Source organism: Armigeres subalbatus, chromosome 1 (genome assembly GCF_024139115.2).
Source record: "Armigeres subalbatus isolate Guangzhou_Male chromosome 1, GZ_Asu_2, whole genome shotgun sequence".
Lineage (NCBI taxonomy): Eukaryota > Metazoa > Arthropoda > Insecta > Diptera > Culicidae > Armigeres > Armigeres subalbatus.
The window spans coordinates 37590605-37613247 of NC_085139.1; the positions used below are offsets into that span (position 1 = coordinate 37590605).

At 41.8% G+C, this 22643-nt stretch overlaps 1 protein-coding gene across 11 annotated transcripts in view; it reads left to right on the top strand.

Moving 5' to 3' along the window:
* Positions 1-22643, top strand: part of LOC134224508 (peripheral plasma membrane protein CASK-like) — a 666907-nt gene that overhangs the window by 141277 nt on the left and 502987 nt on the right. The window lies entirely within an intron of this gene.

Sequence of the window (22643 nt, forward strand, 5' to 3'; positions counted from 1 at the left end):
GTTGAATGAATACATTCCGGTGCATTATCTGTAATTAGCCATTTAATAAATATATTGTATTTTATTGTTTTACGACATATTTCACTAATATAACTCTTTTGCTCCGCCTTGCTCTATGAACAGAACATAAATGAAAGCGGCCTCAGTTAGATGGGTGTGTTTCGCACGTGCAGTGCAAACCTAATCCAGCGGAATTAATTGATATCTAACTGAATGATGGTCGCTGACTGTGGAGGGAAACTCGCCTAGCCGTTTCTACTGTCTGCAGCTTCGAAGATAAGACAGACAATTTCGATTATTTGCACTTGATCCGAGAACGTGTTCGGTGGGGAGAATCCGTGGTTCTTCGGGCAGCTGCCCCTTTCCGGAGAGAACATGTTTGGACAGGTGGATTTCACAAACAATTAATTGCACCTGACAAATTATGCCACAGCTATGTTGACAAAGCAATTATGACTGCTCTGTTGTGGTTAAGTTCAAAATCAGTTCACTGTATGCTGTTTTTTTTTACCCCAGGAGAGTTGTTCTGCCTAATAATACGATGGAAATAGCATTTTCTATGTCAGAGTATTAGAAAGACTGTAATCACGATGAGAGATAGGATAAAGTATGTACCTATTTAAAAAGGAACAAAACATAAATGAAAATTTGGAGATCATAGTTTGAAAACTACTTTCAGATGCAGAGAAATGTACTCGTGTTTCATGAATATCTAATATCCTCTTCGGCCATGTCGACTATATCCAACTAAAACCATATGAACGAAATATTCTAAACCTGGGACCCGCTCTTGAAGTTCAGTATCCACCACCAACACATTATATCCGCATCATCCACATCATAATGATTGTGTCGGTGTTCTCCTGGCTACATGCATGCATCCGCACTACGCCCTTCATTATCATGAAGATTTAAACCGCTTATTGAGTTGCAGCTCCGATGATTTGGATTTGGTTTGGTCTGGTCAGTGGTCGGGGTCGGTGCGTGGTATATTCAATCAACACCATTCCAGTCCAGCCATTCCATCCCACATGAGTGCGTGTAATATGATTAATCGTGCCCTTATCGTTAACCGTGGTTGGCGCATGTTAAATGGCTGAGCTTAGCCGTCTCCTATCTGTTTTTTTTCATTGGAAATAAATACATCGGCAGTAAATACATTACAGAAATAGATAGGGGAACTGACGGCTTTGGCAGGTTTTGTTCTATTATTGGCAGGGGGATTTTCTATAATCAATTTTCCTCAAATTTGGCCTAAATATTCTTTGCATAATAAAGAATATTGTGGCTAAATTTCATAAAATTTGGTAAACAAAAACCCTCCTGACAATAATAGAACAAAACCTGCCAAAGCCGTAATTTCCCCTATACTACAAAACGTTTATGTTGAGGAATACAAATCAAGTAATTTGGTTCAAAAATAACTGAGCAATATATTGGGTAATAAAATATATCATGAAATGGAAAAACTGCGTTAAATTAAGTTCCTACACACAACCGGTGATGGTTTGATTTTCTAACAATTCTGTATAAAAACCTACCAAATTTTGTATACAAACTAGGCATATGCGAAAATGCTAGATGCTTAAACAAATATTGTATGAGACCTTAAAAATTCCCCCAGAAGGTCCTCCAGGAATTCCTCCGGAAGTTCCTCCAGGAATTCCTCCGGAAGTTCCTCCAGGAATTCCTCCGGAAGTTCCTCCAGCAATTCCGCCGGAAGTTCCTCCAGGAATTTTTCCGGAAGTTCGTCCATGAATTTCTCTGGAAGTTCCACCAGGAATTTCTCCGGAAGTTCCTCCAGGAATTCCTCCAGAACATAGTAGTGGGTCGTGACCCCCCAGCCTGTATAAAACTTATGAGAGGGGGTCGCGGGAACCCTTACCCAAGCAGGAGCGACGACCTCGATACCAGAAATTGGTATGAACTAGCCTTGCGTAAGAGGTAAAATGCCAAACAATAATATTGTTGGAGCCACACTACAGTTAAGCACAGAAATAACTTCTTGTACCATATTCCCCTTTGTATCGAATTCACTATTAGTTCTATTGGTCTCGTTTTGCCACAGTGCAGTAATCAATCTCTCTCCCTTATCACTAGCCATCTGCTAGCAAGAAGAAAACGATCTCGATTTATACTGAATTCCCATATATTGCTATATGCAAACCAGAAACAAACGAATGAACAATAAATTATCGGACAGTGAACATCGCTGTATTTCTCTCGTCAAATAAACTTTGCCTCGTTTCGTAGTTAGTTACCTTAAATCCGTGTCTAGTAAATCAGTGCAGTGGAAGAACGAACCCTATCACTAGAACGGTCTCCGAAATTCCGCCGCGATAACATTTTGGTCCTGGTCGACCGGATCAACCGTTTAGTGAATAAAAAACGGTGATTGTTCGGACAATTCTATTCGCGGTTTGGTGTATGTCGAAAAGTGAACATTCGTCACAGGGTTAAGTGACGCAACAAGTGATTTACGGACTGGGACTACAAGTGCATAAAGTGACAAACTACCCGTACACTGCCGCGACGTTGAACAGTGATAAGTGATCAAACGCATGGACTGAGGGTGCAATTGCAACAATATTCTGCTTAGAGCAAACAGTGCGCGAAAGATCGTTTGATATTTCGATCTCGTTAGTGATCAGAGCTGCTGCTGTTCCTGTGGTTCGTAGGTACATGTACAATAGCGCCGTCCTCATCGTGAGAGCTAGGCACGCTGGTTTGGCTTGGCTTGTGTTTGCTTTCTGGTACCTTGATGGTACAATTGAATTGAATTGGTCGCGTTGGAAGATTATTCATAGCATCAAAAAGGCTTGGCTTGCTTTCATCCTGATCGAGTTCTATTCGGTAGTAAGGTGGTACTTACAGGGGATGGACAAAATAATTAGGATAGGCAAATTTTAGGTAAAATTAGACGTGTTGTAAATACCTTAGTTATCATCCGATTTTGACAATTCAGGCATGCCTGAACTAGAAAATTAATGCAGTTTGACGGTATGTCCATGGAACCGACTATGGCCACCGGATTCCGGAGATATTCCGGGTTTTTCGGAGGTAGGTTCAAAACCGTAAAGTTGAGGTGGATATTAGGAGAAGTTGTAGCTAAAAATTGAATAATATTAGTAACCACAAATGAAGTAGGGCTCTTGCTGATTGGAACCATATATTGAGATTTGGAATCGGACCAGAATCAAGTGAGATATGGCCATTTCTTTAAAATCGGTTCCGATCGATACTTATCAAAGGGGTCAGGCCACAACTCCATTTGAATCTCGCTTTTTAATAGATCGTCCACTATGATTTTATTCTAGAAGGCCTCTAATGTGTCCAGAATGAAAAACCAATTGAATAAACGAATCCTGGAGTCGCTGGGATGTCCCCGGGGAACCTGTGAATGGGGACATTTAAGTTTTAGCACCAAAATCAGTCATTCGACGGCTCTTTTTTCATGGTTTTCGATCAGGAAGCGAAGTATGAATAGAAAATGGTCCATTGACGGCTCTGACCGCTTCCAGGATCTACGGATTGGCCCCGGGGAACCTGTGGAAGGGGACATTTAAGTTTTACCAAAAAACAGTCGTTCGACGGCTCTTTTTTATGGTTTTCGATCAGGAAGCGAAGTATGAATATAAAATGGTCAATTTACGGTTCTGACCGCTTCTAGGACCTACGGATTGGCCCCGGGGAACCTATGGAAGGGGACATTTTAGTTTTACCACCAAAACCAGTCACTCGACAGCTCTTTTTTCATGGTTTTCGATCAGGAAGCGAAGTATGAATATAAAATGGTCCATTGGTGGCTCTAAACGCTTCCAGGATCTACGGATTGGCCCCAGGGAACCTGTGGAAGGGGACATTTTAGTTTTACCACCAAAACCAGTCATTCGACGGCTCTTTTTTCATGTTTTTCGATCAGGAAGCGAAGCATGAATATAAAATAATCCATTGACGGCCCTGGCTACTTTCAAGACCTACGAATTGACCCCGGGGAACCTGTGGAAGGGGACATTTTAGTTTTACCACCAAAACCAGTCATTCGACGGCTCTTTTTTCATGGTTTTCGCTCAGGAAGCGAAGTATGAATATAAAGTGGTCCATTAACGGCTCTAATTGCTTTCGGGACCTACCGGTTGCCTCCGAGGAACCTGTGGAAGAGGACATTTAATTTTTAGCACCAAAACCAGTCATTCGACGGCTCTTTTTTATGGTTTTCGATCAGAAAGCAAAGTATGAATATAAAATGGTCCATTGTCGGCTCTGACCTCTTCCAGGACCTACGGATTGGACCCCGGGGAACTTGTTGAAGGAGACATTTTAGTTTTAGCATCAAACCCAGTCATTCGAAGGCTCTTTTTTCATGGATTTCGACCAGGAAGCGAAATATGAATTAAAAATGACCATTGACGGCTCTGACCGCTTCCAGGACCTACTGATTGCCTTCAAGGATTCTGTGAATGAGGACATTTTAGTTTTAGCACCAAAACCAGTCATTCGATTTTTGATCAGGAAGCGAAGTATGAATATAAAATGGTCCATTGACGGCTCTGACCGCTTCCAAGACCCACGGATTGCTCATGGAGAGTCTGTGTAGGGGACATTTTATTTTAAGCATCAAAACCAGTCATTCGACGTCTCTTTTCTAGTGGTTTCGATTAGGAATCGAGAAATGAATATAAAAGGGACCATTGAGGGCTCTGACCGCTTTCTGAACCTACAGATTGGCCTGTTGAAACCTGTTTTAGCACCAAAACTAGTCATACGACGGCTCTGTTTTCATGGCTTTGGATCAGGAAGCAAAGTATGAAGTAGGCAGGTTCCCCGTGAGCTATCCGTAGGTCCAGAAAACGGTCAGAGCCGTCAATGGTCCATTTCTAGTTCATACTTCACATTCTGATTCAAATCCATGAAAAAAGAGTTTATTATTTATTTTCGTACTTGGCTTCCTGATCGAAAACCATGAATGAAGAGCTGTCGAATGGCTGGTTTTAGTGCTAAAACTATAATTTCCCCTTCCACAGGTTCCCCGGGGCCAATCCGTAGATCCTGGAATCGGTCAGAGCCGTCAATGGACCATTTTATATGCATAGTTCGCTTCCTGATCGAAAACCATGAAAAAAGAGCCGTTGAACGACCGGTTTTAGTGATAAAACTAAAATGTCCCCTTCCACAGGTTTCCCGGGGGCAATCCTTGGGTCCTGGAAGCGGTCAGAGCCGTCAATGATCAATTTTATTTTCGTACTTCGCTTCCTGATCGGTAACCATGAATGAAGAGCTGGCGAATGGCTGGTTTTGTTGCTAAAACTAAAATGTCCCATTCCACAGGATCCTCGGGGCCAATCCGTAGATCCTGGAATCGGTCAGAGCCGTCAATGGACAATTTTATATTCATACTTCGCTTCCTGATCGAAAACCATGAAACAAGAGCCGTCGAACGACTGGTTTTGGTGGTAAAACTAAAATGTCCCCTTCCACAGGTTCCCCGGGGCCAATCCGTAGATCCTGGAAGCGGTCAGAGCCGACAATGGACCATTTTATATTCATACTTCGCTTCCTGATCGAAAACCATGAGAAAAGAGCCGACGAACGACTGGTTTTGGTGGTAAAACTAAAATGCCCCTTTCCACAGGTTCCCCGGGGCCAATCCGTAGGTCCTGGAAGCGGTCAGAACCGTAAATTGACCATTTTATATTCATACTTCGCTTCCTGATCGAAAACCATGAAAAAAGAGCCGTCGAATGACTGATTTTGGTGGTAAAACTTAAATGTCCCCATTCACAGGTTCCCGGGGCCAATCCGTAGATCCTGGAAGCGGTCAGAGCCGTCAATGGACCATTTTATATTCATACTTCGCTTCCTGATCGAAAACCATGAAAAAAGAGCCGTCGAATGACTGATTTTGGTGCTAAAACTTAAATGTCCCCATTCACAGGTTCCCCGGGGACACCCCAGCGACTCCAGGATCCGGTTATTCAATTGGTTTTTCATTCTGGACACATTAGAGCCCTTCTTGAATAAAATCATAGTGGCCTATCTATCAAAAAGCAAGATTGAAATGAAGTTGAGGCCTGACCCCTTTGATAAGTATCGATCGGAACCGATTTTAAAGAAATGGCCATATCTCACTTGATTCTGGTCCGATTCCAAATCTCAATATATGGTTCCAATCAACAAGAGTCTTACTTCAGTTGTGGTTACTGATATTATTAAATTTTTAACCACAACTTCTCCTAATATCCACCTCAAATTTACGGTTTTGAACCTACCTCCGAAAAACCCGGAATATCTCCGGAATCCGGTGGCCATAGTCGGTTCCATGGACATACCGTCAAACTGCATTAATTTTCTAGTTCGGACATGCCTGAATTGTCAAAATCGGATGATAACTAAGATAGTTACAACACATCTAATTTTACCCAAAATTTGCCTATCCTAATTATTTTGTCCATCCCCTGTAGGTGAGGAGTTGAGTCGAGCTAATAATGATAAATTTTTGGCTGCGTGTGTGGAAGATGTCGCCTAGTTTGAGGACACTTTCCCGCCAAGAGCGGTTTTATTTGGACACCATGACCAACATAAAGCGTTTCGTGGAGAATTTTAATGTCGAGCGCGATGTAGGACAGCTTGAGGGATGGAAGCAACGAGCGGAAGTATTGTATGCCGATTTTCAGACAAATCGCTAACAGATTGATTTGTTCGGCGAAGATACCGATAAGAAAGATACGGATGAAGAGGATGCAAAGATTGCAGAATATCGTAATCTACCACACCACAATCGATAGTTCCTGCTACTACCCGTGATGCAGGAAACCTATTCAATCACCCTTATTCTCGTATAAAGCTCCCTGAAGTAAAACTTCCCACGTTTTCTGGGTGCGTATCGGAGTGGATAACGTTTCGTGACACGTTTAAGTCCCTAATTGACTCCAATCCCCAACTTTCGCCTATCGATAAATTGTCGTATCTCGTTGCTTCCCTTTCCAAAGATGCTACGAAGGTGGTCGAATCTGTCGAGCACACTGCAGCAAATTATCCAGTCGCCTGGAACCTACTGGAGAAACGATTCGACAACAAAAAGTCGTCAGAACGTTAATTGATGCACTTTTTTCGATTGAGGGAGTGTTATGAGTCGCTTATGCATCTTGTCGATGATTTTGAACGGAACCTGTGTATGATCGACAAGATGGGCATTCCCACGAAAGACTGGAGTGTGTTGCTGGCGTACATGGTTTGTAGTAAACGCGATTCGTCCACGCTGAAGCAGTGGGAATCGTACCACAAATCGACAGAGGTTTCCAAATACGAAGACGTCATCAAGTTTCTTCGTACCCATCTAACGGTGCTCCAATCACTGACTCCGTCGAAACCACGCTTGGTAGATACACCCAAACCGGAGTCGTACCGGTCACAGAAGTCGAAAATAAATACAGTCCACACAGTTACTACTACTAGTTCATCGCCAAGTTCTTGCCCGTTCTGCTCCACGTCTCCTCATTCTCCATTCAAGTGTGAACCATTCCAGAAACTTTCGGTCGTCCAACGTTTCGAGCAGGTGAAATCAGTTGCTTCTCCTCCTCCCACCTAATCAGAAATTGCTCATCCGGTGCTTGCAGAGTATGTGGCTAGAAACATCACACAATGCTACATCAGTCGCAAGACCGTTCGTCCACTCAATCAAAGCCAATCAACTCTACTGTTATTTCGCAACCTTCGGCATCGAATTCGTCAATGCAACCAACACAGGCTCGTCAATCATCGACAGCAGAATCCCAATCGCCATCAGCCAATGCCACAAGCCTCCTTTTCACCACTCTCGTCGGAAATTTTCGAACTGTTCCAGCTACTGTGCTGCTACAAACCGCCATCGTCAAGATCTTCGATTCACACGGACACACGCATTGTGCCCGAGCATTACTCGATCCCGCTTCACAGCTAAGCTTGGTTACGGAAAATCTTGCACAAGCCTGGACCCATCGATCTCCTCATCGGTATGGAAATGTACTATGACCTGTTTCTCGAAGGGTTCTTGAAACTCGGACCAGACAAACCTGTTCGGCAGAACACCGTGCTTGGATGGGTGGCCTCCGGCAGGGCAGGCTCTAACCGTACAACTGAGCACACTCCGAAACTTGCTCATGTAATCAGTGCTGAATCTCTCGACGCCCAGCTTGCTCGCTTTTGGGAAATTGGTCGCTTCGTAGTCACTCTTCTCAAACGTTCGTCAATGCTAAACCTATTGGGAAGTTCAAAGGAGATTGCTACTCGAAGATTTCTCGTTCTCGAAAGTCACCTGCAAGCCAACCCCAAACTGATGGAAGCATACTCGGCTTTTATCGAAGAATATCATAAATTGAACCATAGGCGAGAAGTTGTCGAATAAGAAATTTCTGCTAGTGGTATTTCGTACTATCTCCCGCACCACGGCGTGGAGAAAGCAGACAGTACAACCACGAAGTCTTTGACGCTTCGTGTTCTACTGATAGTGGGATCTCGCTGAATATCAAGTACTGATGGTAGGTCCAGTCATTCAAGATGACCTGTTGGCAATCATTCTGCGGTTTCGGATGCATCGCTTCCTTATTATTGCTGACATCGAGAAAATGTTTCGGCAAATTCGAGTCCACTCTGCTGATTATCCACTACAGCGGATTCTCTGGCGTAGAAGAAGAATATCCCCCGACGTGTTGACCGATGTCGACGATGTGGACGAAGGTGTAGAACTCTACCTGCAGCTTCTACAATTGATGTAGTCGGCCGGCATGAGCTTGCGTAAATGGACATCGAATTCTCCAGCAATTACCGCCCACATACCAGCAGAGCTCCGAGATGAACGAACTACATTTTCGCTGGACTCGTTTTCCGCTCCAATCAAAACATTGGGGCTGCAATGGCAACCGGTGGACGACGTGTTTCGATACTCTGTTCCCAAATGGTCCAATGAAGGGACAATTTCTCGACGAATCGTTCTATCGGATACAACTCGTCTCTACGATCCTCTCGGCCTCATAGGCCCGGTTGTGGTGCTCGCTAAACTTTTCGTTCAGGCTCTCTGGCGAGCTATGAGGAATTGGGACGATCCGTTAGACGAAGCCGGACAACATCGCTGGTTGGAGTTCCGTAACAGCTTAGATGGGCGATTAGCATTCCTAGATGGGCGATACCTGCTTCAGTTCTCGTATCCACTGAAGTTCATGGCGATTCCAAAAGGCAGAAGCGCATCTGTTTACTTCGTCTTGAGCTCTCATCAGCTCTTCTCCTGAGCCATTTGTACTACGAGGTTCACACAAGTACAGCGTTGAAAGTCAAGGCTATTTTTTGTACAGATTCAATGATCACCCTTCACTGGCTTCGTTCGACTCCATCGCGGTGGAAAACTTTCATCGCAAGTCGAGTCTCCGAGGTGCAACATCTCACCGCCGCCGGTGTTCGGGCGCATGTCCCAGGAGTTGAAAATTCTGCAGATATCATTTCTCGCGGCATGTATCCAGCTCAGCTTCTAGAGAGCACATCGTGGTGGAATGGCTTTGTCAACCATCGCGCCTTTGGCCACCTCTAACTCCACAAACCTCATTCGACTTGCCGCACGAGCTATTTGAAGAGAGAACAGTATCACTGCCGATACATGTGCACCAACCAAGCGAAATCTTCTCGATTCGATCGTCATTTCCGGCACTCGTTCGTATCGTTGCTCTGCTTCGTCGCTTCAGTCACAACAGCAAGCCAAGTAACCGCACAGATTGACGGTCAGGTTTTCTTCAAACGTTGGAGCTCGTTGAAGCTTCCAACAACCTTTTTCGACTAGCACAAAACAAAGTTTTCGCTAAAGACATCGCTGCAGTAGCTACACACGGTCAAGTTGAAACGAACTCGAAACTACGGAACATCGCCCCAATTCTCGTTGATGGGATTCTACGACTTCTAGGCCGCCAAAGACATGCGGCTATCTCCAACGACAGGAAACATCCAATTATTCTGCCAGCTCGACACCCTCTAACGATTTCGTTTGTTTTGTACTACTATATGAAGAACCTGCACGCTGGACCTCAATTTCTTGCGGCATGCGTCCGGGAAAAATTTTGGACTCTTCGTCTTCGGGATTTGGCACGAAGTGTTGTGCACTCCTGCGTAAGCTGCTTTCGCTGCCGTCCTCGTAATCTAGATCAGCTGATGGGGGACTTGCCTCTTGAAAGAGTAACACCGTCATTGCCGTTCCTCAACACAGCAGTAGATCTCTGTAGACCGTTCCAGTACCGCAAAGCTAAGAAGGCAGCTCCAATAAAATGTTTCGTAGTCATTTTCATCTGCCTTGTCACCAAGGCAGTACATATGGCGCTGGTCTATGACCTCTCCACTTCGGCGTTCAAGGCAGCGCAGCATCGGTTCATCGCTCGAAGAGGAAAGCCAAGTCTCATAGAGTGTGATAACGCTACAAACTTCCGAGGAGCGGCAAAGGAATTAAAGGAATTGGGCAAACAGTTTCGTTCGCAACAGCACCAGGATGGAATAGTCTATCAATGTACGGACGAAGGCATAAACTTCAAGTTCATACCGCTTCGCAGTCCAAACTTCGGTGGTCTGTGGGAGGCGGCAGTTAAGTCGTTTAAGAATCACTTTCGTCGAACCGTCGGAAACTCGGTCCTCTCTCAGGACGAATTCGTCACTCTGCTAGCTCGCATCGAAGCCTGCTTAAACTCGCGGCCGCTGACGCCGCTCTCTTCCGACCCGAACGACCTCGAAGTTCTCACTCCGGGATACTTCCTCGTTCACCATCCGCTCACTTGTATTTTGGTGCGTTCAGTTATCTGTCTGTTTTTCCAGATATTTCCTAAACTCGCAAAGGCAGCCCTTGCTTTCTTGATCCGTGCGCCTATGTCGATTTTGGTACCGCCGTCTGACGCCATTTGGCTGCCAAGATATTGGAAGCTTTCAACATTTTCCATTAGTTGCCCGGCTACTGTGAAACTGGAAGGAGTCACTGTGTTTACATCCAACGATTTGGTTTTGTTGACATTGATGACTAAACCTGCCGAAGAGGAGCGCTCGGCAAGGTCGTTGAGCTTACTCTGCATATCAGAGCGCCGTTGAGCAAGGAGTGCAACGTCATCAGCCAATTCGAAGTCGTTTAGGTGCTCCATGATTATAGGCTGCCATAACAGCCCGCGGTTTGGTTCACGGTCAATCGCATCTACCAGAATCTCGTCAATTACGATGAGTTACAGTAACGGTGATAGAATATATCCTTGCCTCACACCAGCTACGACCCGGATAGGGTCGGACAGGACCCCATTGTGCAGCACTCTACACGAAAAGGCCTCGTACTGTGCTTCGATGAAGCCGAGAAAATCTCATGAACCCCCTTGCGTCTTAGGGCGCCTCACATATTCTCGTGCTTGAGACGGTCGAAAGCTTTTTCGTAGTCAATGAATACCAATTAAAGGGACTCTTGGATTTCGTTGACCTGCCTTGACCTTGAATGATACGGAGCGTGACAATATGGTCCACACAGGATTTTCCGGCACGGAATCCGGCCTGCTGCCGCCGGAGAGTTGCATCGATCTACGGTACACAGCAACATAATGCCTCGCCAGTTATCGCATACAGTCAGGTCACCCTTTTTGGGCACCTTCACTAAGATACCTTGCAGTCCAGTCGACCGGGAAAGTTGCAGTGTCCCAGATATTACGAAATAAACGATGCAGTAGTTGAGCGGATGTCATGGGGTCAGCTTTGAGCATCTCGGCTGATATGCGATCGACCCCTGAGGCTTTATTCGATTTCATGCTTTGACCAGTCGATCGTCTGCTCTCAATCTTTTTGAGCAACGCAGCCTTTTAAAAACAACTTACGATTGGAATATTGATTAGAATAAGCTGAAAAAATAGATCAATGATTGATAGTTGAGAACAAGGTTGTGCAGCAAGCTGCTTCGCATTCATAACCTCCTTTACTTTATTTTGACAGGGTACACAAAGTCAGAGATTGAATCGTTGTGACCTAATTCCAGAATCCATTTTGTTCAAACTATAAAAAACAGAAAATGCTAACATTCAAAGCGCGGTTTTCATTCAACTGTACAGTTAGGGTTATGGTAGGTAGATTCGCAGTTTTACTTCCGTCATATTTTGACTCAAAAAACCTATAGAAGCAATGCACATACACCCGACTCTATTTTTACACGGATTTTTTTTTACACGACCGTGTAAAAAAATCCCATATAAAAGTTGCTCCATTTTGCATGTTTCGTCGAGAATTCATAAAACTTTTTTTACACGGATTTTCGAATTTTGAACTGAAAACTTTTTTTACACGGAACGCATCCCCCGTGTAAAAAAAGAATCGGGTGTATACTGTGTTATAAATGCAAAACAAAAAATGGTTTTCATTGGGTTTCGAGTGTATAATTTCAATTAGACCCTGGACGAGAATGCTATACGTTACCTCGATGAATATGATTAATAAATATTCTACTTCAATTATGGAGCTCCTACTGAAACATCTGTGCTTATCCATTCATCTGGGAAATTATGCTCCAGGGGAAGTATTCCCATTATGCATTCACCAGCAATACTGCTCTTTGGAAATTGAAACAAGTAGTTTTAGTGAGCAAAGTTTGACTACTGATATAATTTATGTACTCATCGAATTAAAGTGTTCGAAATTCAAACCGAACCACGTTTAAATTCAATGTTCAAGATTATGCTCGAAGATTTAATCAGCATGACTGGCATGTGAGGCTGAATTGAATGCTTTGATATCATATACAGAGTTTGGTTTAAGCAGGAGTAATGAAACGAATAACTGTCCTGCGTTATTATTTTTGGAAAACATTTTACTTTCTCTAAAATAAAGAGCAAATTGGGCTTAGTGGGACTTTTTTTAAATTTAAGTCAATAGAAACCACAGACGTTCCTCATTACATATCATTATAACAACATGTATGGATCTTAACCCCCCTTATGTTGTAATTATCTTAGTGTACAAAAATAGAATACAAGGTTTCGCTTCCTCTAATTCTATCACCGCATAAATCGAAAAGTTCCTCGTTCACCTTCTTATTCAACAGCCATAGGCAAAGATTATCAGTTTTCTACTAGAATACCTTTGATGAATGTTCGCTATCGTGCTCTTCTAGTCATGAGTGGAAGCTACAGATCTACAGTTGGTTCTCTTTCTGCGCGGATTTCTTCTACTGTGCAAAATATCGTACCACTTCTGTGTCTATTTCATAGTATGAATATGTTCCTGCGTCTCCTACAGGCCGTACTCTACATGACTTGACTGTTACATCACTTACATGCATGTACGTACGTATCTATACCATCTATGAGTTCTCCTTTGAACATCGACGAAGACGTTGATGTCGTTTGCGAACCATATTACACAGTAACTGGTTCGAGTGTCGGTAGGTAGGCAGGTTCAGGCATTTCTCTTTATTCAACTTTCATACTTTGCTGAAGACAAGATGACATCACATATCAACTGAACTTATTTTCGCATTAAGGGACCGGGAGAATGGTCTCGTACTTACTGGAGCTTGTGTATATGTAAAATTGCAACGGCTTATGTGCTTCTTTTCTTTTTTTCCATTACCAGCGCCGAGCCGCCATGTCGTTTGTCAACGATTTACTAGTTTTCCCTTGATACCCTTTTAGTAGCTACTTTCAAACAGTAGCGACAGCAAGTTGGAACAGAAACTGGTGCTTCCGGGTGACTGGAATTCAACGAACGGCTTGTTTGCTTTGAGATTTCCTGTTTTCATCCATTTTATACGGGTACACCCTGTTTGGAATAGGAATCTTCTGTTCGTTGCAACAGAATCTTTCATTTTCCAGCTTCATCGGTTGACAGGAGTGATGTGGTGCACACTTCACTTAAAAGAACAACATTTGCATGAATGAATGCATACCTTGGAAGCATGGTGATGATTAGTAAGGATTAAAAGGAGAATGTTATGGCAGTTAAGAAAAAGGTTACGATATATGCGATACTGTTGCCACAATCTACATAATCTTTTTGTTCGTTATCATGCTTATAAGTGGGATAAAAAACATTATGATGAAAAAAAAATTAAGCTCTTTTAGTGGAATATCTTCAGCTGTCTAAGGCGAGTTTAGTACTTTCTATTAAATTCCACTACGTTTTGTTATCTTTACATATATGTTTTTCGACCTCGACTGTGAGGCCGTCTTCAATGTCTTGTACTTGACTCGAGTCAAGTACGAGACACTGTAGACGGCCTCATAGTTGAGGTCGAAATACGTATCTGTAAAGATAGCAAAGCGTAGTGGAATTAAATGGAAAGTACTAAGCTCGTCTTAGACAGATGAACATTATGGTAGGATCTTCTTGAAGACGTTTCAACACTAAACACAAATAGAAACCCACATTTGAAAGAGCATTCCAGAAAAAAATACACCCTTTTCAAATGTTCTTCTAGAAATGCAAAAAGCTCCGTAGATTGAGATCGTCGATTTCCCGTGACTAATCCTTTTTGCCTTTCTCAGTCCCATAGTGTTAACCAATCGACGCAGCTCGACGAATTGAGGTGATGTCTGTATGTGAGTATGTATGTATGTGTGTGTGTGCAAAAAACAAAGTGCGACACACTTTTTGTACATAGCCTTATCCGATTTGTTTGCAACAAGTTGCATTCGACGCGGGATCTCAATCGGCCATTGCGTTCTGGACTTATTGTTACTTTTTGTAATGCACGAGAAAGGCATCATCATTGCCAGGTCGATTATTCTGGGTTTTATGAATATAAGTTGGAAATAATCTGTGAATAAGAGTAACAAGAATCTTATACAGGAAAGAACCTCAAAAAAAGTTAGTTTAATTATTTTCATGCAAATAGTTGGCACATGAAAATAAATGTTAAATCTAATCAATTGCCTGATTGTTGTCAATATTGATTTAAATGAGGTACCTTGTTAAAAGTAGCCTCACAGCTAGGAAAGCTTGTTTTCTGATATTGATCCCGATGTATTTTAAATATGGCCGGGATTTCAATTTTCCATGACTAGATCCCGTCAATCCCGTCCTTTGAAAACTCATGGGAATGGAATCCGCAGATAAGCTACCCAATATGTCTTCCCAATATGACTCGGCTATAAAAATACGAGAACCAAAAGCCGACGGAAAATTTTTCCGGAAGTTGAAACTGCCTTAAACTCGATTTTGTTTGATAGATCATTTTTTTCCATGGATGATTTTAAAATATTTACAATTATTCGGATATTTAAAAAATGTATTACGATGCATTGAGAAACAAAGTTTTGAAAAATATGTGGACGGAGGTCCAGTTTAGTTTGGTTAAAAGCACAGTAGGATAAGAAGGTATAATGCGCCCTACCTGAACAAAATGCCCCCCTTTGATTTCTAGAAAACTGTAACTTACTAAGGATCAACATCAGTTGGTGCCTTTAATTATTTGTAAAACCATCATACTATGTGAATGTGGAAGTATTTTTGTATTACATGATGAGAACAATAGCAAAATACAAAAAGTGGGGGGTTCTATAACTAATTATGCTCAAATTTGGCTTAAACATTCTTTGCATATATTCTTATATTGTGGCAAAATTTCATAAAATTTGGTCAAAAACAAAAACCCCCCTAACAATAATAGAACAAAACCTGCTAAAGGCGTCATTTCCCCTCCTTTGAAAGATTCAAAATGAATATTCGAAAATGAGCCGAATTAGAAAATATCCCCCGTTTCAGTATATAGACATTACTTGTCATTACCATCACCTTCTTCTTCTTCTTATTGGCATTACATCCCCACACTGGGACAATGCCGCCTCGCAGCTTAGTGTTCATTAAACACTTCCACAGTTATTAACTGCGAGGTTTCTAAGCCAGGTTACCATTTTTGCATTCGTATATCATGTATTCCAATCCGAAAATTGCCTAGACCGGCACCGGGAATCAAGCCCCGCCACGCTTAGTCACGCTTAGTCGACAACTAAGAAGCTTTTCCCTTGTCTTGTCTTAGCACATGCACAGCCAGTATTGAAAAGCATCCTGGAAATGTCGGTTGTATTTCCGAGTATTTTCTTGTCTTCATTAATATTTGCAGCATATCATAAATGTGACACAAATATTAAAACGGCCAGGCCCACCGTGCAGGCTTGAAAGTGGGAGATAATTCATAACTCCCTAGCAATCAGATTATTCATCAATAAATAATATGATCAACAAAGAGTTTTGAATTCACGAAAGGAAGAAACGGGGACAGCCGTACCAACCGTTTCACATTCAGGGGAAGATATGATTGATGAATCGTTGGGAGTGACTTAGCTAAGAGGATTAATGTACACTCCTTGGGTCCTCGACGTCTTGGAATGGAGCACAGTTTTTAGTCTAGTGCCCTGGCTTAGGGGCCGTTCACAAATTACGTAACGCTTAAGAGGGAGGGAAGGGGCCAAACCAAGGTTACGGTTTATATAAATTAATTAAGGTGGTTATACAACAAAGCCACAAATCGGCCATCTTGGAAACCACGTGCTTTTTCTAGTGATTTTTCAAGAGCACGAATTGAGAGAACCGCATTGCCCATGGGGATAAAAACATCCGTAGATCATTTGCTTACTTATGCTAAACAATCGACTTGAATTTCAGCATTGTACGAAAATTATTACGCTAGATTTGAACTTTTGATAATAGGAGTAGAAAACCGTGTGGTGAATTTAAAATTCACCACATGGCTTGATTGTATAATCACCTTAAATTATCCGAATAAAAAGTGTTACGATGGGGAGAGAAGAATTCTAAAATTGCCCAAATTTGCGCTACGTAATTAGTAACCTGCACACCTTACATAAGCCTAGGTTCAAGCGCCATTACTCGCCCTCTGAAACAAGAGGAAAAGAAGAGCGTAAAAAGCATAAAATAAACCCCCAAGACGTCCAAAATATGCCACATTTCTATAATTTCATAAATTATAAGCTAGTGTGATTAACATATTCTTATAAATAAAAAAACAGTTCCACAAAAACGCATAATTTATGATCTTCGCATATTTTTGTATGATGCTACAAATGATGATGATTTTGTACAAATTTAGTTTTGATCTCCTCGTATTACAATTGTCTGTAAAACCACTCTTCTTATATAAAGCTGCATGTAAAAAGTAACCACTTCCACCCTTAACGGATACAAGCAATCAAAATGCACATAAACAACTCTCACTGACTGAAATCACTACCCAATCACTAGGAAATGAGACCCTGGTCACCAAACATGATCCTTATTCCTATATGATTTTTTTTACATTCTTGATGATTTCCAGTATCGGCGATTGAATTGTCTAGTTACTGTTTCTCCTAGCGACATCGCAAGGTACTTTCTACTCTGGCTCGCGTGAGCAACGTGGTGCCCAAAACGTACTCATACCTCCTATATTCAATGACTGATATTGTAGAACTCGTCTTAATATCAAAATTTCTTTAAAAATGTTTGTACAGAATAAAAGGTGAAATGTTCGAACACATAACATCTATAATCAGTCCGTTTTATTGGAAGGTAATCTAATCCGTGTATTAGTTCAACTAATGAAAGCAGTGGTTTCTTGATTCGAAAATGCCTTTGTCACTAAGAAATACGTATGATGTTTATGGTCGTCTGTCAATCAGTTAAACGTAAAGATTAACATTTTTTAACTATATGTATAGTGATTAGGGTGGCTCAAATTAGTATGGGAAAAACTTTTTTAATTTTTTTTATGGGCCGCCCTTTTATTCGGCTCTATTTAATGCCCTGATGCTTTGGACAAAATTTCAGCCAAATCGGTCAATGTTTGGGCAGTGCTAAACTCGTTGGAAGTTTATATGCAAAAATGTATGCAGAAACATCCAAAAACGGTGATTTGCAGTTGGACGGCACAATTTACGATCAAGAACAATGGTACTCATTCAGTTCTTGTAGAATTAAATACAGAATGTTATGCAGAAAACCGCGAGAAGATTAGAGTTTGCCCGGCTAAGTTAGTAGCATTTTTCTGAAGTGGGGTTTGAGCAAATTTCGTTTCTTTTACCTTTGAAAAGAAATAAATTCACCCCTACAACACTCCAGTAAAATGCTAATATCTTTGTCTAATAAACTCTAATCTTCTCGCGGTTTTCAGCATAACATTCTGTATTTAATTCTACAAGAACTGAATGAGTTTCATTGTTCTTGATAGTAAATTGTGCCGTCCAACTGCAAATCACTGTTTGGATGTTTCTGCATACATTTTTGCATATAAACCTCCAACGAGGTTTAGCACCGCCCAAACGTTGACCGATTTGGCTGAAATTTTGTCCAGAGCATCAGGGCATCAAATTGAGCTGAATAAGAGGGCGACCCATAAAAAAAATTGAAAAAGTGTTTTTTGAGCAACCTTAATAGTGATTCAGGACACGTACTGAGGGTAAGAGGTGATCTCAGCATAAAAAATAAACATCATGGGTGCCACAAGGCATTCGCGGCCTCTTGTCGGACACATTAATTCGTCACTTACCTGGCTCTTCAGCCTGTCGATTCATTACCAAGTTCATCGGCCATCTAGTCGCTCACCTCGCTGAGGAATCCGCCACGTCCATCGACCCTCTAGTACTCCATTTACAAAATCGGGATCACCTATTCCATCTATCGTCTAATTCAGCTCACCATTGATCGAATCCGACCCGCCAAAACCATCTATTGACCAGTCCTGTACTCCTGCTGATGATGCTAGCGATTCTCCTCTGGACGGTCCTCCTCTAGCAGTTGTCTGTATGGAAGGCATTTCGACTCAAATTATAAATTTTGAAAAATATTTTAGGCTCAAAAAAATCAGGTGTCAAAAAACACGTCTATTCGTTAGCCTTGACTACTACGGTCAAAAGATCGAAACAAAAAAATCTGACCTAAGAGGTCAAAAGGTCGAAAGGTCGAAAGGTCAAATGTCGAAACAAAACAAAAATCTGAGCCAAAAGGTCAAAAAGGACGAAGGGTCAAAAGGTCGAAACAAAAAAATCTGAGCCAAAAGGTCGAAGGTCAAAAGGTCGAAGGTCAAAAGGTCGAAGGTCAAAAGGTCGAAGGTCAAAGGTCGAAAGGTCAAAAGGTCGAAAGGTTGAAAGTAAAAACGTCAAAGTGAAAGGGACAAAAGGTCGAAAGACAAAGGGTCGAAAGTGAAAAGTTCGAAAGACAAAAAGTTAAAAGAACAAAAGATAGAAATTGCGATTGTTGGACAAAAGGTCGAAGGTCGAAAAAATTGGGCAAAACGTCGAGTGTTGATCAACCATTTCTTTGCACATTTATGTTTTACCTGATATTTCATTGTTGAATTTTTCCTTCTTTTAGTCGTAGGCCGTTTTAATCAAAGGCTTGTCATTCGAGTTTCGCACATTAATATTTATTTGTGTTTAACCTTATTTTCATTGTTGATTCTTTTCATTCTTTTATTCATAACCTTTTCTTTCGAGTTTCGCATTTTTCTACCTCATATGAAATACCGACACTTGAAAACATTTCATTCTAGAATTTTCTTTTTTTTTAAACATAGGGTATTCTTATTTTTATCAAAGTATTGCTAGGCTTTATTAACTTCAATTATAATTTATGAAAATGAAGAACTCTTCACTCATTTTCATCAAAATGATGATTCAAAATATATAATTTTAGCTTAACATACCATCTTCTAATGACAGTAATTTTATTTTTATGTGCTCAAAAGATGATGTTTTTGTTCACAAAATTTGTTTTTAAGTAACTATGCACGAATGTACAAAATACATTTATATTTATTATTAGAATCCGTTACGTTACGCTGTAAAGTTGGGAGGGGTATGTATTTGCCAAAATTTGCATTAGGGAAGATCCATTAATTACGTAACGCAAAATTAGGGAATTTTCAACCCTCCCTTCCGCTCCCCCCATGTCTGACTTTTTGTAAGCAACATCTGAAAATTTTGTATAGATCGTCACACTTCGCTCAACCCCCTCCCTTACGTGATTTGTGAATGTTTGTGTTTCATTTTGAAGTCAACTAGTACCCCTCTAACGCCCAAGACCGCCTTCAGACGGGAAACTTTGATATTGTTTTTGCCCTGTTTTTCATTCAACCTTCTGTTATTTTTTCGACCCTCTTTTCCTTCGACATTTTGTCATTTTGACCTTTTGTACTTTCAATTTTTTGACTTTCGACCTTTTGACTTTTCGACATTTTATCCTTTCGACCTTTTATCCTTTCGACCTTCTATCCTTTCGGCCTTTTATCCTTTAGACCTCTTGTCCTTTCGACCTTTTATCCTTTCGACCTTTTGTCCTTTCGACATTTTGTCCTTTCGACCTTTTGTCCCTTCGACCTTTTGTCCTTTCGATCTTTTGTCTTTTCAACCATTTGTCCTTTCGACCTTTTGTCCTTTCGACCTTTTGTCCTCTCGACATTTTGTCCTTTCGACATTTTGTCCTTTCGGCCTTTTGTCCTTTCGACCTTTCGACCTTCTGACCTTTCGACCTTTTGATCTTTCGACCTTTTGTCCTTTCGACCTTTTGTCCTTCGACCTTATGACCTTCGACCTTTTGACCTTCGACCTTTTGACACAGATTCGTCCCAGTGTGGGGATGTAATGCCAAGAAGAAGAAGAAGATTGTTAGACAAAGTTGTTGGCACATTTAAGCGCTATAAGTTCGTCATACATCAAAAAAAAGTTCTGGGAAAAATATACAAACGTTTGCAAATGACATTCTACAACACTGATTGTGTGTGCCTCGCTGCTGCGAGACATTTAAAATGTATAATGCGCGAAGGCGATGATGGCGGGGTACATCGTATCCCTTGTCAAATAATGCCTTGTTGGCTTCTGACGCTCTGCGCAAAAAAAAAATGGACACTAGCAACATCAATGTTTCCCCCACGACCCACCACCTCAAGGCCTACCCTCCCGACTCTAGTGGGCCGTATATGTGAGCTTTTCACTCCCGAATATAAGGTTTATTTACTGTCAGCAGTGTGTGAGATCGCGGGGGTGGTGACGGAGGGTAGTATAATATGCGACGTTTCGGTCGTTTCAAGAACGTTTCTTTGCCTCCTGTTACTGCATTGCAAACAAATGTATTCGGTGTCGCAGGGGGCTTTTGATTCAGTTTGCGTCGATGTCCTATCCGACAACAACTTATTGAACAACTATTTGTACAATTTGTTGTTAGAGAAGCGTATCATTTTTTGTCATGGTGACTCGGCAACTTCACGACTTAGCTATATGGGTCTCCCTCAGGGCTCATGTTTAAGCCCCCTTCTTTACATTTTTCACGTCAGAGACATTTATGAATGTCTCATGCCAATCGCTCGTTAAGACAACTTGCAGATGATTGTGTTGTATCCGTTTCGGGACCAACCGCAGTTGATCTGCAAGAACCGTTGCAAGATACGCTGGACAATTTGTCTACTTGGGCTTTAAAGCTGGGTATCGCATTCTCTCCGGAGAAAACTGAGATGGTTGTCTTTTCAAAAAAAAAACCAACCTAGCGTTGGTGGTGCCTTTCTCGCATTTAGTTAAGACATCAACCTTATATGGGGTTTATATGGTCCAATGTACCATTTTCTTCATAACTTTGAAACGAAATGACCGATTGTTATAAAATTCAATAGTGATCAACAAGGCTTTGTCCCCTGTCGAATGAAACTTGTTGCGAGAAAATCGGTTAAGGATTACTATACGAAAAGTTGTCTAATGTTTTTTATAGCTTTCGGTACATCTTAATTGTACGAGAAAGGCAAAAACATTGCCGGCTTATGTTCCCGCTCCAACTGATGGGTAAGGCAATCACTCATAGCATGTCTTCTAAATACCTCGGGGTCTGGTTCGACTCGAAATGCAGCTCAGGGAAGCACATTGCGTATCTGGCACAAAAATGCCAGAAAAGAATCAACTTCATGCGAACGATAACGGGAGCTTGGTGGGGAGCGCATCCCGAAGATCTTATCACGTTGTACCAAACAACCATTCTGTCGAATCTCGAATACGGTAGTTTCTGCTTTCAGTCCGCGGCTAAAACACACATGCTGAAGCTTCTACGGATTCAGTACCGCTCTCTCCGTATCGCGTTGGGTTGTATGAATTCGACTCCGAACCTTCGAAATTCAAACCCTCGACCTCGATTCATGAGTATTTACCACTGGTATGTGACGCTTGAGGTAAGCCCATCTTCGGTTGACACCAATCGTGCTAACTTCTTAGACTCTTACAGTTCCTCTGTTACTTTTGATCTGTCCATGAAGCAGGAGGTTCATGAAATACCAGACTTCCTTCGTGTGGAGGTCATACCTCCATTGTTTGCAAGCAAATACGGGCACGCCAGTGAGGAGAGAAGCTTTTTTACAGACGGGTCAAAAATGGATTACTACACTAGTTTCGGTGTTTTTAACGTTTTTCATAGCGCCTACTTTAAGCTGAAAGAGCCTAGTTTCGTGTATACCGCTGAGCTAGCTGCTGTACACTATTCACTTGAGCATATTGCATCCCTACCTCCTGACCACTTCTTTAGCTTTACCGACAGTCTAAGTACCCTGGAGGCTGTTCGGTAAATGAAACCTGTAAAACACTCAGCGTATCTTCTAACCGGGATACGGAAAGCTTTGAGTGGTTTATCAAAAAGGTCATACACAATCACCA